Here is a 16411-nt window from a genome sequence, read left to right as displayed (position 1 = left end):
TTGTTATGTACGGAGTTCTTGGGGGGCCAAAAAATAAAAGTACATCCAAATTCTGGGCTTTGTAAAAAAAAAAGTGGTCATACAATTTCACTATGCACTGTGTAGAAGCTTTCCAGTGGCACCAATAGAATAAAAGTCACTTAAACGAGCTTAAAACCGATGGGGCAGTGGTGGGCCTATCCCATCCATGCGGACAAAGCAAACAAAGGAAGGACTGTGGCATCAACAGTCAAACAATAATTTATTTATACTCCACAGTAAAAAAACGCACTGCGCGCCTCAGTGTGGTTTTGATGGTGATAAGCTGTATGCTCCTTTTTGATTGGCCTGATGAAGCGGGATCGAGCCCGTGAAACACGTTGCCTATTTTTACTGTGGAGTATAAATAAATTGTTGTTTGACTGTTGATGTCACAGTCCTTCCTTTGTTTGCTTTGTCTGCATGGATGGGATAGGTCCACCACTGCCCCATCGGTTTTAAACTCATTTAAGTGACTTTTATTCTATTGGCGCCTCTGGAAAGCTTCCACATATTGCTAAATCCACCCTTGGTGGAGGGTTGTACCCATCTTTCTCCCATCTACAGAGAGCGACTTTTAATCCTGAGTGGGGTCAGGTTAATCTCCCCACCTGCCTTCACAGTGCTTGCCTAATGGTAACCCTGGTTTGTGAGTATTAAATTGTTATATTATTCATTATTAATTTTCATCTATACAATATCACACTATTGGGCTCTTGGTGTCCCCCCTCCCTTTATTACTATGCACTGTGTTCAAGGTCAGAGATGTTACTTACATAGTGTTGAATAGGAGTGGGCGGGTTCAGGACTGCCAAAGTTTTCAGCCCTTGGCTAGTGGTCTGGTGGAAAGCAAAGCAATCATGATGGTCATATGGCTAGTATTGGTAATAACAGCCCAGAGAGGGCAGTACAGTTTTGAATTGTCTGCATAAAGGAGGAAGGGATACATCCGCCACTGCTGACTGTTAGATTTATTTAGTGAACATGCAAGTGTGACATCACTTTCTGCAGGATTATGAAATGGTGCTTAGGTCCTACCAGCCAAATTCAAATGGAGGCGATTCTCCTACCGTGCATCTGTAGAGGGGGGTAGTACAGTGGGTGCTGGGCACATAATTTCCTTTGGCCTCAGAGGAAGCACATTTTGTGCAAAACAGCTGTCAGGCCCCCTGTTCTGTGCCCAGCACCCACTGTACCACCCCCTCAACAGATGCACGGTAAGAGAACAGCCTCCATTTGAATTTGGCTGGTAGGACCTAAGCACCATTTCATTATCCTGTGGAAAATGATGTCACAGTTGCATGTTCACTAAATAAATCTAACAGTCAGCAGTGCCGGATGCATCGCTTCCTCCTTTATGCAGAAAAATCAGTTTATGCAGATTCTTGTACTTCAACCTTGAGGGCTCGTTCACATCATACGCACTTCCGCATTTGGAAGCGCATATGATGTGCGACACGCAAGAATGGGAGAAGGGCATAGACTGCCGTTCCCATTATATGCACTGCAATGTGATAGGATGCACTTGCATACTGCTGCATGCATTCTGCCCACACAAGTGCAGAGCTGACCCTTTCACTGTAATGAATAGGATCATCAGCGCAGCGGGTACGCATTGCGTTCTGATTGCACTGCCATTTGCACTAGTCCGATATGAACGAGCCCTTACAGATTGATGCATGTTGCTGAAAAGAAACAAGGCCTTAGGGCTGGAACCCACTAGAGTGATTTTTTGAGCATTTAGGGAGAGCTTTCAATCACTAGTGATTTCCCTAAACGCTCTGCCAGTGTAAATAAATGTAACAAATTCCACAGTAGTGATAGCGAGTAGCAAAATTGCAATCGCAGGACATGCAGCATTTTGGGGGCGTTTGCGCTTCAATGTAATGTATTGAAGCGTTGGCAAATCGCTCATGAATCGCTACACATAATGATTTGAGTGTGATTACAAGCTGTGATAAAATTCTGATACATTGAAAGGACCAATCAGAATTAAAATCGCAAATCACTACACAATCGTTGGCAAAAAGCTTACACTTTTTAAAATCTCTCCCAAAAGCGCAGGAAAACGCTCATGAAATCGCTTACAAAACTCTGAATAAAAACGCTAGCAAATGCAATAGCGTTTTGCTATTTGTAGTGGGTTCCAGGCCCTAATCCTGAGCATGCTATATAGTGACAGAGGGGATCTTATGCATTGGCTGTAATTACTGCTCGATCCATACCCTGCTGCATCCTGGCTGTGATGGGCAGATAGTGCCGACACAAATTATTTTCGCTCGTATCCAGTTTTGATTTTTTTTTCCAAAGCTGATTTTCTATTGGGTACTCTACCAACATAGACATACTGACTAGGATGTGCAGCACAGCACTCTCTTCTCTGGTGGAACACAGTGTTTCTCCTTCCTCTTCCAGACTGCCTGCTGTATGTTTCCTTATATAGGAATCAAGTTCAGATACTTATTGTAGCTGCAGACAAATATACATTTTTTGGGGCTACTTAACTGCATTAACTGGTTGCTTTTTATATTTCTCTGGAGTTCATCTTGAAAGGGAAACTACCGTAAGTTATTAGTGAGTACATAGTTTCATTTGTTATTGCACCATTTGTTTTAAAGTAATTCTAACCAGTGCCGGATTACTGGAAAGGCCACAAAGGTCCGGGACTTGGGCGGCTACAAGCCAAGGCGGTGCTTGGCCATGAAATAGGGGTTGCTACATATGAAAAAGGAGGCTGTAAGAAGGGAACAGCACATGGACAAAAAGGAAGCTGATGCTCAAGGTAGTTGTACTTGAAAGAGAGGAGCTACATACAGTACATGGATGATAAACATGGGAGAGGGTGCAGCATATGGAATGGGGAGGGATGGGGGTGCTGCTGCACATGGAAGGGAAGCGCAAAAATACTTGGCCTAGGGGTGGTAAAAGTATAAATCTGGCCTAGATTTTAACATGCCCCTTCTACACCTTATTTTTATATTACATTGATTGTTTACATTATACCGATGTGTGACCTTGCCCCCTAGTGGCTGTCAGTATAGGTTCAGTTATCACCCTCCCTAAATAAGTCCCTTTCCTTTCACTTTTTGACCCAGGAAATGGTGGTCTTAGAGAACAGATTAGAGAAGCTGCAATAAATGAAGACTGGGGAAAAAAATAGATACCCCAAATCATTTTTATGTGTTTCTGCCACTGTCAGACTTGAAAACATTTTCCAACTTACCCTCTGCACAGGAAGTAATTGAAATTCTCCCAGGTGGAGACACACCATAATTAAAATTCCCTAATCGCACTTTTCAAAATTTAAAATGTACACAAGATGACATGTGATGTGTTGTTGAGATAGACATGTCTATATACAGATGCTTGCTGTGCTCCTTTTCTTTTTTTTCCCTGCCTGAAAGAGTTATTATTCAGTTTTTCTCCAGTTGGGCTCACTGATAAATTACAGCTATAAAATAAACTTTCCTAAGCAGATAACTGGGCTTCTGACTGCAAGGGAGAGATAATAAGGTCAATAGTTCATATATTTCCACTTTAAACACATGTATAAGATTTTATATATTTTAGGTATATATTTTAGGGATTAGATTTTCATATTTAGACTGCAGTCTCCCTTTAGAACTTGGAAATTCCATGTCTTAATGAATTACCAAGAAGATCAGTCCAAATTTAGTTTTTGCTGGTACTTTTTTTTCCAGTGACCATGTGACATGAAATACCTATGGAGAAGGATCTGTTTGCTTCGGTCTGTGCTCAAAGAAGCCTAATTGGGTCCAGAAGCGTTCCCAAGCATGTTGCTTTCAGTGTTCATTAAGCCATATAGACGACATGGCTGAAGGAAAGTCTACTCCGTGAACCTATCCATTTAAGCTGCTCCTCAGTGGGTTGCAGTGTACTCTATAGGACTCAATAGGACTTGATTAACTTGATAAGCTTTAAAGAAATTGATGTTCAAACATTCATTAAGGATCTGATCCCCACTCTTTAGGACAGGTTGACAAATGACACTCGGAACTAACTGTGTCATGTTCACAGGGGCCTTATAAGCTTACAATAATAATGTCATGATAGTGGGCACTAAAGGAAGTCATATAGGAAAGTAGCTTGTCCGAGATTTAATTTACCACCAAGGAAAATTGAGTTTTTTTTCCTTATGACAGTTAAAGAGACTCTTTAACAACATTTTCAGCCTTATTTCTTCTATCCTATAAGTTTCTATACCTGTTCTAATGTGCTCTGGATTACTGCAGCCTTTTCTAGTTGCACTGTCTCTGTAATATATCTAATCTTCTTTCCTTTGTCAAGCTTTGTCGACCCAGGGCACTGCCTCTGCTGTGATAGGGAGAAGTTAGGCATGCCCCCTGCAGGCTCTGTGTGTGTGCTGTGTGTATGAGTCACAGGCAAGGTCTCTGCTCACAGCCAGCTTGTCTGCAGCTCATGGAGCTGTGACCTTGTTAACAGCTGTGAGTGCAGAAAGATCAGTGCAGAGCTCAGACAAGCAACTAAGGCAACAAGTAGAGTAACATTCCAGCAGTCAAGTCACTCTGACTGAGAGGAGCCACTGCAAATGGGCACCTGCTCTGATGATGTATTTCCTGTTTGGCAGCCATCTTCATTGTTTACAAAAACAATGAATAAATGTAAGGAAACGCGGAAAGGCCGCCGTCTCTCGAAGTGAGGCGGCTGTTTCCGCGTCCAGCATGGCGTCACAACGCGGAAAAAACACTGCATGCCGCATAGGCAGTGCGGCGGAATCCGCATTGGTAACGGCGGAATCCGCATCAGAGGCGGCCCCCGCACTAGATACATTGCATGACAGTACTGGTGTGGCTGGGACTGATAGTCCACCAAGATTCAGACTTACACGCGCGCGAGCACAGAGGCAGAGTTTAAATAGCGGTTAGAAGGGAGTCGGCTGACCAGCTGGGTCAGCTGACAAATTCCACTGCTCCCATTGGACCAGCAATTAGGGAGGTCCTGGAAAGGTCCTAGAGTATATATACTGCTGGTTGTTCACTTGCTCTTTGTCTGGCGTGCGATCACATACGTGGGAGCACCCAGATCCGTAGTCAGATCCGTTAGTGTGCCGGGACCAGCTGGAGCTGTAATCCTACACTAAGCTAGATTCTGTTGATAGCTTAAAGTACTAGTTTGATTGTGATTATCTGTTATGACCTTTGCCTGCCTTGACTATCCTTCTAAACTCTGATCTTGTACCTCGATATTTCTGACACTCTGTTGCCGACCCCCGGCTCGTTTCTAGACTCCGCCTCAGCCTCCTGATTCTGTACCTCGATATTTCTGATACCCCGTTGCCGAACCCTGCTTGTACTTAGACTCCGCCTTTGTCTCCTGATCTTGTACTTTATCTGTCTGTGTGTGTACGACCTGGCTTGTCCGACCTCGAGAACCGCCCTAACCGTTAGAGGCGGTTCCTCGCTCTGTTAGCGACCCTTCCTCCTGAGGGTCACTTCCAGACATCCTTCCTACTGTCAGTCTGACTCCTCCCATCTTGGAGAGCTCAGGTCTGTGGGAGGAATCTGTGCAGTACTCCTTGCTGCACTGAGGCCTAATCCTCAAAGTGTTACTGCTACACCAAACACTACACTCTACTCAGGTGAACAGAGGTTAGCTAGTATATCGGATTATCGGTGAGACTGCAGATCACTTATAATCTGGTATATATCTGTATTCCCAGTGATACTGCAGATCACCGGTAATCAGATACTCTCTGTGCTCACCGATCGTCACAATAAAACAGTGATTTTATCACCAAGTATGCAGCGGGGAGCGCGAAAAATGTCACAGAGGGGGCTAGGAGAAGACAACAAACAGGCTGGTACATTTATTTATGTAAGATTTTTACAGTACAGATTCTCTTTAAGCAAAGATAGAGAAAGGCAAGGAAGTCAGGTATTAACATAGACAGCTACTGTGTGATGAAGTTCAAAACAAAGTTATTAAATAGAAGTTCAGGTGCTATATGTTTCAGAGGTGTAGAAGAGAGCACTTTAACGCTAAGTTCACAGAGGTGCATTGCGGTGCAGCACAACGGCTCTTGCCACACTGCAATGCACCACCTATATGATGTTCACAGTGCCTCAGGTACAGTGCATTAAAAACGGTGTGCGGCATCCCAACGTTACCAAATCGATTTATATATGCAAATTGATGACATGCGTGTCCAAGAATTATCATATTAGAGAGAGCATGTGGGATAGGAAATATTGATCCTCTACTTGCTATAAGGCAGCAAAGACATATCACTTAAAACTCCCCAGTAACTAGTCATTTAACCACTTTACCCCCGGCGGTACGAATTTCTCCGTCCCTTTTTTCCCCCCTAAAAAACCAGGGACGGAGAAATCCGTACCTTCCGCGCTACCGCCGCTGTCCACGCTCCCGCCGCTCGTGCGCGCGCACCCGCCGCTCGTGCACGCCGCCGCCCGCTCGCCCGGAGATCAATGAACGGGAAAATCCATTCCCGTTCGTTGATCTAGCCCCCGCAATGATCTGCTGCTTCTTTCAGAAACAGCGAGATCATTGTGAATCTCCCAGCCTCCTCCTGCTTCCTGTAAGCGTCCTTCCGGACGCTTACAGGTCGCATGTAAACAAACACTCTGTGGCCATCTTGTGGCCAAATAGTAAACTACACCCTAAAAGCATTTTACATACACAAACATTACATTTACACAATAAATTAACTCATTACCTCCCACACTCCCCAATTTTTTTTTTTTTTTTTTGTAATTAAAAAAAAAAAAAATACAATAAAAAAAAACATAAATAGTTACCTTAGGGACTGAACTTTTTAAATATTTATGTCAAGAGGGTATAACACTGTTACTTTATAAACTGCGGGCTTGTAATTAGGGATGGATGCAAAACTGAAAAAAATGCACCTTTATTTCCAAATAAAATATTGTCGCCAAACATTGTGATAGGGACATAATTTAAATGGTTTTATAACCGGGACAAATGGGTTAATACATTTCATGGGTTTTAATTACAGTAGCATGCTTTATTTAAAAACTATAATGGCCGAAAACTGAAAAATAATATTTTTTTCCCACATTTTTTCCTATTTCCCCATTAAAACACATTTAGAATAAAATAATTCTTGGCATAATGTCCCACCTAAAGAAAGCCTAATTGGTGGCGAAAAAAACAAGATATAGTTCATTTCATTGGGATAAGTAATAATAAAGTTATAGACGAATGAATGGAAGGAGCGCTGAAAGGTGAAAATTGCTCTGGTGGTCAGGGGGTAAAACCCCTCAGTGGTGAAGTGGTTAATATTACCCATACAGAACAAATTATGGGATATCTGTTATTGTATTTTGTTATTGCTGTAGTTGTTGAAAGCTTTAGCTCTTTGAGCACAAATCCAAGGTAATTATCTGAACAGAACCACATTACCTCAGTATCAATTAAGATGTAGACAATTGTCCCTATTTTATGCCTGCACTTACCAATCTCATGTCCTGGACAGAATGCTGCCATTTATGATAAGCAAGCACTTCAGGGATCTGAAAAATTGGGAACCCTGAGAGGAAAGGGCCACTTAAATTGACAAAAACAATTCATAGTAAAAAGAAGAAAAAAAAAAGTCTTCAAAAATGTAGTCAAACATATGTGACAAAAGACTAGGGCCCTTACTCAATTCACCTTTTCTACCAGGTCTTCTCTCAAGGCTTGTTCACACTATACACATTTTTTGGATTTTGTAAGCACAGTCGATTTGTACAAATCGCCATAAAAGTGCTTACACTATACTTTCCAATGAGATAGTTCTCATTGGGGCATTCCATTTGCTTGCCACTGACAAAAGCGCTGCATGTACCAATTTCAGAGTGATTTACCCTGAATGGAAGGTATAGGGAAATCGCAAAACGCTTGAAAAAATCGCTTAGTGTAGCGATTTCCCCTGCGCTTTAATGAATAAATACATTGTATTTATTCATTCCCGGAGAAAAGTAATCACTTCCCAACTGACGTCAGGAAGTGATTTAAATAATTGCTCTGCTAATGAGCTTATGAAAGCACTTATAACACACAGAGCAGAGCGATTTGAAAAAAAAAAAATCGCTCAGCGTGGGTGAGAGCTATAGATGGCTTGAACCTCTGATTTTAGGTTCGCGAAACTCGAACGTAAACTTCTGCAAAAGTTTGGTTTGCGCAAACTTTCGCAAATTTCAATAGACTTCAATGGGGAAGCGAACTTTGAAAACTAGAAACACTTATGCTGGCCACAAAAGTGATGGAAAAGATGTTTCAAGTGGTCTAACACCTGGAGGGCGGCATGGCGGAGTGGGATAGATGCCAAAAGTCCCGGGGAAAAATCAGAATTTTACGCACAGCAGCGTTTTAAAGGCAGAAATCACATTGCATGCTAAATTGGAGGCCTAAAAAGCTTTAAAACATCTTGCATGTGTATACATCAATCAGGTAGTGTAATTGGTGTGCTGCTTCAGACTAAACTCACTGTGTGACGCACCGCAAACAGCTATTTGTGTAGTGTGACGGCTGTGCTGGACTGGTGCGCACCATGGGGAGAGTGCAGGCGATGGTGGTTTTCAAGCCAATATGGTCGGGCTGAGGTAGCTGAATGACAGAACAACAGTGACTGAGTGTCCAGCTGATCGAATTTGGTCTGTCCACAATGAAGCAATGACCTTATTATCTATCTTCTTGGGTCAGGTGTGCCCCCAACCCCAACACACTCATTTAGCTGGTCATTGCTTCATTGTGATATGCAAGCCCCTTCACCGCGGCAAGGTAACGATCACGAAGGGGAATTGGCACATGTACATGCCTTTTGTTTTGTTGTTGCAGCCACAATGCAGCCAGAAAAATTAGGCAGGCATGTACACGCACCAGAAAAATTATTATAGCGGCTGCTGCTAGCAGCGGCCTTAAAAATTCAGGAATCCACCTGGAGTCCTGGACCCTGTTGGTGATGGCGGAGAAGACAGTCAAGCAGCCTGCAGGCAGAGATGCTGTGTAGGGACCGACTTAGTCATGCGGCAGGCAGTCTTTGCAGTCCAGGCATCTGTGGTCAGATGGACCCTTGACTCAACGTTGTGTGCCAGAGATGTCACCATTTGTCTTTCAACATCACGGTACAGTTTGGGTATCGCCTTTTTTGAGAAATAATTACGGCCTGGTATCTTCCACTGCAGTGTGTGGCTTTGCTTTTGTGTGCTGCTTTTCCTCAGGTGGTCATCCCATTGCAGTTTGTGCTTTTTCATCATGTGCCTTCGTAAGGTAATTGTCCCTACGCGGGTCTTGGTCTTTCCACAGCTCAATTTTTGGTGGCAGAGAGTACAGATGGCATTGCATCATCTGAGGCAGACACACGAAAAATGTCCACACCACTGAGCCCTGGGATGATGGCACTTTGGGGATGGCTGCCGACAGAGTGTTAAGTGGGGTGCCAGAATCAGAGCAGGAGGAGGAAGATATGTCATGCTTCCGAGCTGAGGAAGATAAGGTGTTCTGTGCTAAATAGTCAACTACGTCCTGACAATATTGGGGATTGATATCACGTGCCTTCTTCTCAACACTGTACTTTGGTCGAGGGCCGCATGCAATCACAACAGCGTGACCTCGAACAGACCTGCCAGGTGGCCTGCCTCTTGTTTTGTCCATATTTGGGGGTTGAAGTAAAAGGTATGCACTGACTTGACTAATACAATGTGCGGTTACACAGGTGCAGTGAACAGGTTGCAGTGACTGCTGGTACAACAATGTACGGTTACACAGGTGCAGTTAACAGGTATGCACGGACTGGTATATAAAACAGCGTGCGGTCACACAGGTGCAGTGAACAGGTATGCAGTGACTGGTATTACAAATGTGCAGCTGTCACACACACACACAGATACCCTGAACAGGTATGCAGTGACTAGTTGTAATGATTGGTGTAGCAACACAGACGTCTGATTATGTGTGATCTGCAGAATCACCGATAATACAGACTCTATACCTGATTATGTGGTGATCTGCAGAATCACCAATAATACAAGCATAGCTAGCAGGATAGCAAGGTGTATAGTGCTTGGTGCAACAGTAACTGAATAGTTTAACTAGACCTCGCCAGAGGAGCTGGTGGGCACTATTGGTACACAGTAACTGAATAGTTTGGCTAAACCTCACCAGAGGAGCTGGTGGGTACTATTTGTACACAGTAATAGAATAGTTAGACTAGACCTCACCAGGGGGAGCTGGTGAGTACTAGACAAGAGCACCTCACCAGTGACAAGGGCTCACTGGTGAGTAGAGTGGTCAGACAGGCTAGGATCAGTAACAGGCAGGCAGGTACAGTACAAAATCGACAGGCAAGAGAGTAGCTAGATGTCAGGCAGAGTTCAGCAACAGAGTCAGATGGGCAGAAGTACAGAATCGATTTGCAAGAGCAGAGTCAGAGGATAGCCAGAGTCATACACAGAATATCAAATATACAATAAACAATAATCCTAGTCTTGTGTGAAATCCCTGGTTTCCTCCCAGATAAAAACACACCGGATACTATCTAAGGTCTGAGCGCTAACACGTGAGTATTCGCAACAGCAGACAGGTAGCGAGTGAAGACTGAAGGCTTTTGAAGCAGAGGAGACCCCACAGCCGTGCCTACCATCAATCATCCAATCCGGAGCGCCGTGAGTCTCCTCTGATGTCAGCCGACCGGCTGGTCAGCTGACGCGCCTCCTCCACGCATAAAGGTCCTGTCTCCGCGTGCACCCGCGCGATACAGCAACCCTATGAGCAATGGACGACCCCGTCCTCGGCGTACTAGACACCAGAGGAACGGGTGAAGTCCCAGAGCAGGGAAGCGAGGTGGCTGCTGAGACACCCTGTGTGCCCGCAGCCGCTGCTTCCATCGGTGTTACACTAGTATTACAAATGTGCAGCTGTCACACACACAGGTACCATGAACAGGTATGCAGTGACTGGTATATAATATAACACTGCTTGCGTTCACGTAGGTAGGTGCACTGAACAGGTATGCAGTGATTGGTATTACAAATGTGCAGCTGTCACACACACAGGTACCGTGAACAGGTGCAGTGACTGGTATATAATATAACACTGCTTGCGGTCACGTAGGTAGGTGCACTGAACAGGTATGCAGTGATTGGTATTACAAATGTGCAACTTTCACACACATGCAGGTACCATGAACAGGTAGTCACTGAATGTGCTGGGCCTGGCAGTGGCACAGCAGGAATTACAAAGGGGCCAAGGGCCAGCTGCGACTGACTGACAGGGCTGTAAATGCAACAAGTGTCTGTGACACACACACACAATAAAAGAGATCACAAGAACAACATTAGCTCTCAAAAGAGCTGTTGAGGGGTGCTTTTTAGCAATAAGTATCAGCAAGGAGCAAACTAACAAGCCTAACAAGAGCCTAACTAAGCTTTCCCTATGTCTCTGCAGCAAGCTCTCCCTTCTCTAATTACTGCAGCCACACAAGTGAAATGGCTGACACTGCCTGCCTTTTATAAGGGGGGGGGGTGGGGGGCTCCAGAAGGGAGTGTAGCCTGATTGGCTACCATTTGTCTGTTGACTGTGATGTAGAGGGTTAAAGTTGACCCTAATGATGTAGTATAGTGGGCGGGTCAAACTCGCATATAGTTCGTGGTTCACCACGAACACGAACTACCAAAGTTTGCGTGTTCGCGTTTGAATGCGAACAGTTTGGGCCATCTCTAGCGAGAGCACGAGCGCAACGCAATGTGAGCGAGGCCTTAGGAGATAATGTGTCATCAAATAAGTTTTCAGCACTCTACAACTGGAAAAGAAGCTCCTCTTTAAAAGGCATTTTATTGGTAAGGTGTTCAAAAATCACCTAAGAGAAAACATAGAAGAAAAAGTGAATTGAATAGAGGCCTATTACTTTTACATTATATAGTATATTAAAGGATAGCAGTAAATGTGTCATTTACTATTGTCGTTTATACCCATTAAAACTACTGTAACTGTTCCATTTCAATTTACAGTCTCCTGTGATGTTGTAAACATGTAGCCTTATCACCATCTTTAGGTTTGCACAAGTCATTACAGGAGACTTGACACACTTATATACCATTTTTATTTACTTGCAATATATTGCCATAGTTTCTGCTATTATGTGAGCATAAGAAAGTACAGGCCTGGAATAAAACCTGTTAAAATCCATGGAAGTAGTATGTGATACCATTGATAATAGAAGAAAATAATTGCTGTAGGTAATGCCTTTAAATTATTCACCTGAATCTATTTTCAGAGGCAAATATATGAAATACATTTTAATATACCGTATATCCTCGAACATAATTTGAGTTCATGTACATAAGTTGACTCCAACATTTGACCTTCTTAAGCTGGAATTATATTTATTGACTCAAATATAAGTCTACCAAGAAAAGTTAATGGCTGCACTTCGGGACCAAGAATAATTAACAGCTGCACTTGGGGACCAGGAGGGGCTAATGACAGCACTGCATACAGAATTGCAGCCATTAACCCCTTCCTGTCCCTTAAAGGAATACTATCGATACCCAAGTGTTCTAAAATGACAGTGTGCAAATAATGTCTAAGTAGCTATGTAAACATTTTCCTACTTTTCATGTTAAATATCAGAGGCAAAAGCTGTAATTTATTGAGGGTAGGATTTAGCTATATTGGGACAAATCAATTGCAGAAGAGGTGTCTGCTTCAATGCACAGCCAGAGTTGCATATCAGACTACAGAAAGCAAATATCAAACATATCAAACTCTGAAAGCAAAAACAGTATGAAAAGCTGTGACAATTAGCTACATTTCCTCTGCTTTCTTCAGACACTTCAGTCAGAAACACAGGAGCTGCAGCTGTTGGGAGCTCTCTTCGCTGTCACACACAGAGCTACACATAGAGTTAACTGATCAAGTGTGAGTGGAATTTCCCCTCTCCTCATGGCTCAGTCAGCCTTCAGTTTTGGCGTCAGTAAAGTTTGAAAGTATTTTGCTAACAGTAAACAAAGAAGTTGCTACTAAAATGTATACACCAGTACTTAGCAGCACTTCCCAAACAATTCCTGTGTCAATTGAAAAAAATATGTGAATCGATAGTATTCCTTTAAGTTCAGCCAATAACTCCTCCAGGCCCCCAAGTGCAGCAGTTTTCACCCTCCCCCCCCCCCCCTACAGCCCACTATGTTTCCTCCTACTTGTTAATTGTTGTGGCCAGGACTTTCAGATCTGTGTTTTCTTGGCATGTCCCTTACCAAGAAATTGTCACTCACCACTGGGTAAATTGCTGCAAATGGAAATGTCTCTCATAGTACACACATTACTTAGTGTGCTCAGTGTTGCTCGTGACTCGTGTATAAGCCAACCCCTATACTTTACTTTTATTTAATGAGTCAGACTTACATTTCTAGACTTATGGTCTGGTAAAGTAGAATATCGTTACAGTAAACTCTGATATAGTAAAACCTCTGGATATAGTAAACTCAGTCCTCAGGTCCCAGCAAATGCATCCATACAATATATGACCAATTCTGATATACTAAACATCTGATATAGTAAACTACTCTTTCTGGTCCCTTGGAGTTTACTATAAAGGGATTCTACTGCATATATGGTATAAACTATACCTGTGTGTATTTAGATACGTATGACTTTTTGTTAATTTTTAATTTTTTGGTCTTTTTATAACATTACGCCTTAGGATGTGAGTTGAGGGTCCCTAAAGCCTTGCACCTGAAAATAAATTTAGTTAGCTAATAAAAGGTAACACATACAACAATAATTCCTTCCCTGTCTGCTAAAATTCTGATAATATATAGAGCTATCCTAGGGGGAATACATCTTACATTACTTGAGACTTTTTTTCATTTATTTTGTAAAAATGTTATCAGCATTTCAAAACCTAGACTACATTTATGAGTAGATGTTACACCCCCGTTATAAAACTTATTTTAAACTCTTGCCTTGAGTTATGCTTCAAACATCCCAATTCTTCGATGTCGTAAGATGAATGCCTACAGGGATGTACACCTGAATTTAGAGAAACACCTAAAGCTTTAGCCAAATACTTACAAAATTCATACACTCAAGTAAAAACGACACTTTTCAAAACAAATTTGACACACTGACATTGACTTTATTACAAAATCCTGAGAAAAAAATATTGCCTTAACTTGCTGAAGGCTCTTACAAGGTTCCAGCTTAATGTACTGTGCAGAATAAACCTAGTAGGTCTATGTAATAAGTTCTAAAAATACCATTTCTGTCATTAGATGGGCTTTCAGGAAGTAATTTGAGACTCGCATTTCCCAGGCTTGCTTGTCAGGATATTTTACACCTATTGTGTGTGTAAAGTGTCAGTGAAAGATAGCCCTGCAGATTAGAGGGATCAATAAACAGCGCTGGGAGGAGTTAGACCATGCACATGTGTGGCTGTGATATATTAAACCATCTACAACACGCTATAACTCACTTTTTTACAGGCATGACAGATCTCAACAGAATAAGAAAGAAAAGTGTGTGAGTGTGTGTGTTTTTCAATGAATGAAATTCTCAAAGAATAGCTCCTGCCATGCAAAGGCTAAAAATAATTTTAAAAAAGGGCAGACTGGCTTACAGTAAAAGTCATATTAAGAAAAAAACTATAAAAAGATAAGTATGTTGTATGAAAAAAAGAGAGAAAAATAAAGAAATAGATCAGAACCTTTAGGGGCCCATACGCTGGTCGATTTCAGCCATCAATCAATCGATTCTATGGAATCGGTCAATTGATCAGAAAACGATTCTATCAAATCTATTGATCGATCGATTTGATCTATCTGACAGGATGGAAAATCTAGCTCGATCTGCTGGAAACATTTCTTTGTTACAGCTAATACAAATCCAGCAATATATCTGCAGTGTGTCTACTTCCTGCTTCCAGCAGACATGGGGTTAACATCCTGTGTTTACAAAATAACTTCTCCGCCAAGGCAGCCAGCTGACACAGCTGAAAGATCAAATTACACTGGTGATTAGACACAGATGAGGGGGAATTAGACAGGCTAAACTCGCTAAATACATACAGGGTGGATTACTCTGTTTTTCTTCTGTCCTGTGCAAGAGTTCAGGTTCACTTTAATGTCCACAGCCACGAGTGGAGGAGCTTTGCTCGGGGTGAGTGGCTATGATGTAGAGGAGAGAGGACAAAGGGCTGGTTAAACTGGACGCCATGGTCCTTATCCAACATCTTTTTTCTCCCAAGTTTTCTCCTAGGTGATTTTTTTCACACCTTATCAATGAAATCCAACCTTTTTTCAGCTATCCGATTCGGATTTAGATACCGGATTTCTACAGAAATCCGGATAGCTATATGCGGATAGTTGGCTGGCAATGCGCATATCCACAGAAATCCGACTATTGAGATACTGTATGACGTCCAGGACGTCATTGAGCCAATCAGAGGGCTTCCAGCAGAAGTCCTGGCACCCAATCACAGAGGGAAACCCTGGCCAGCCCCACCTGACCTCATTGAGCCAATCAGAGGCCTCCCAGCCTAAGCCCTGGCACCCAATCACGGAAAGGAACACTGGCCAGCCCCCCCTGTATAATAAGGAGGGCTGCCATGTGAATGCTTACTGAGAGACATGCTCCAGTGCTGCTGGCCTAGCAAGTGCTGTACACAGTGATAAACCTAAAGCTGTTCAGTGATTAACCCCTTCACTATCACTACACTAGTGTTGCATTGTTAATTAGCTTGATTTCATTGTGTGACAGTCAGAGTGTGTGCTGCAGGGCTGCTGCAGCTGCTATGTGTCTGTGTGTGTGCTGTGCACAGACCAGGCCAGCTGCTTCCTGCTGGCCTGCTATTAGCCTTAGCTAGCTACAGTATAGGTTAGGTTAGGGATTGGGGAATATAGGATTACTGTGTTATTGTGTAGTTAGTACTGTAGTACTGCAGTCAGTGCTAGTAGTTGTTAGAGTAGTAGTACTACTGTGTTAGCTTACTACAGAACTGCTGTGCTGCTGAACAGTGCCAGTGTGACAGTTAGTGTCTTCTCCTCTGCTGTCTGACTGTCACTCGGCATGTGGCACGTTGCATGTGGCACTTTGCACGTGGCACTTTGCACTTGGCACGTGGCACTTTGCACCTTGCACATGGCACTTTGCACATGGCACTTTGCACGTGGCACTTTGCACGCGGCAGGTGTCACGTGCAAAGTGCCACGTGCAAAGTGCCACGTGCAAAGTAGCATGTGCAAAGTGCCACGTGCAAAGTGCCAAATGCCACGTGCCACATGCCACTGCCATGTGCCACGTCCGGCATGCTCCTGGCAGACGTTACACCTGCTGCTGCTGCTGCATTGCCCTGCTCCTGCTGCCTTTGCTGCTCCCACCACCAGGGTGCCACAGGCCA

The sequence above is a fragment of the Hyperolius riggenbachi genome, chromosome 2 (assembly GCF_040937935.1).
Source record: "Hyperolius riggenbachi isolate aHypRig1 chromosome 2, aHypRig1.pri, whole genome shotgun sequence".
NCBI classification, from domain to species: Eukaryota; Metazoa; Chordata; class Amphibia; order Anura; family Hyperoliidae; genus Hyperolius; species Hyperolius riggenbachi.
This window is presented reverse-complemented; position numbering follows the sequence as displayed.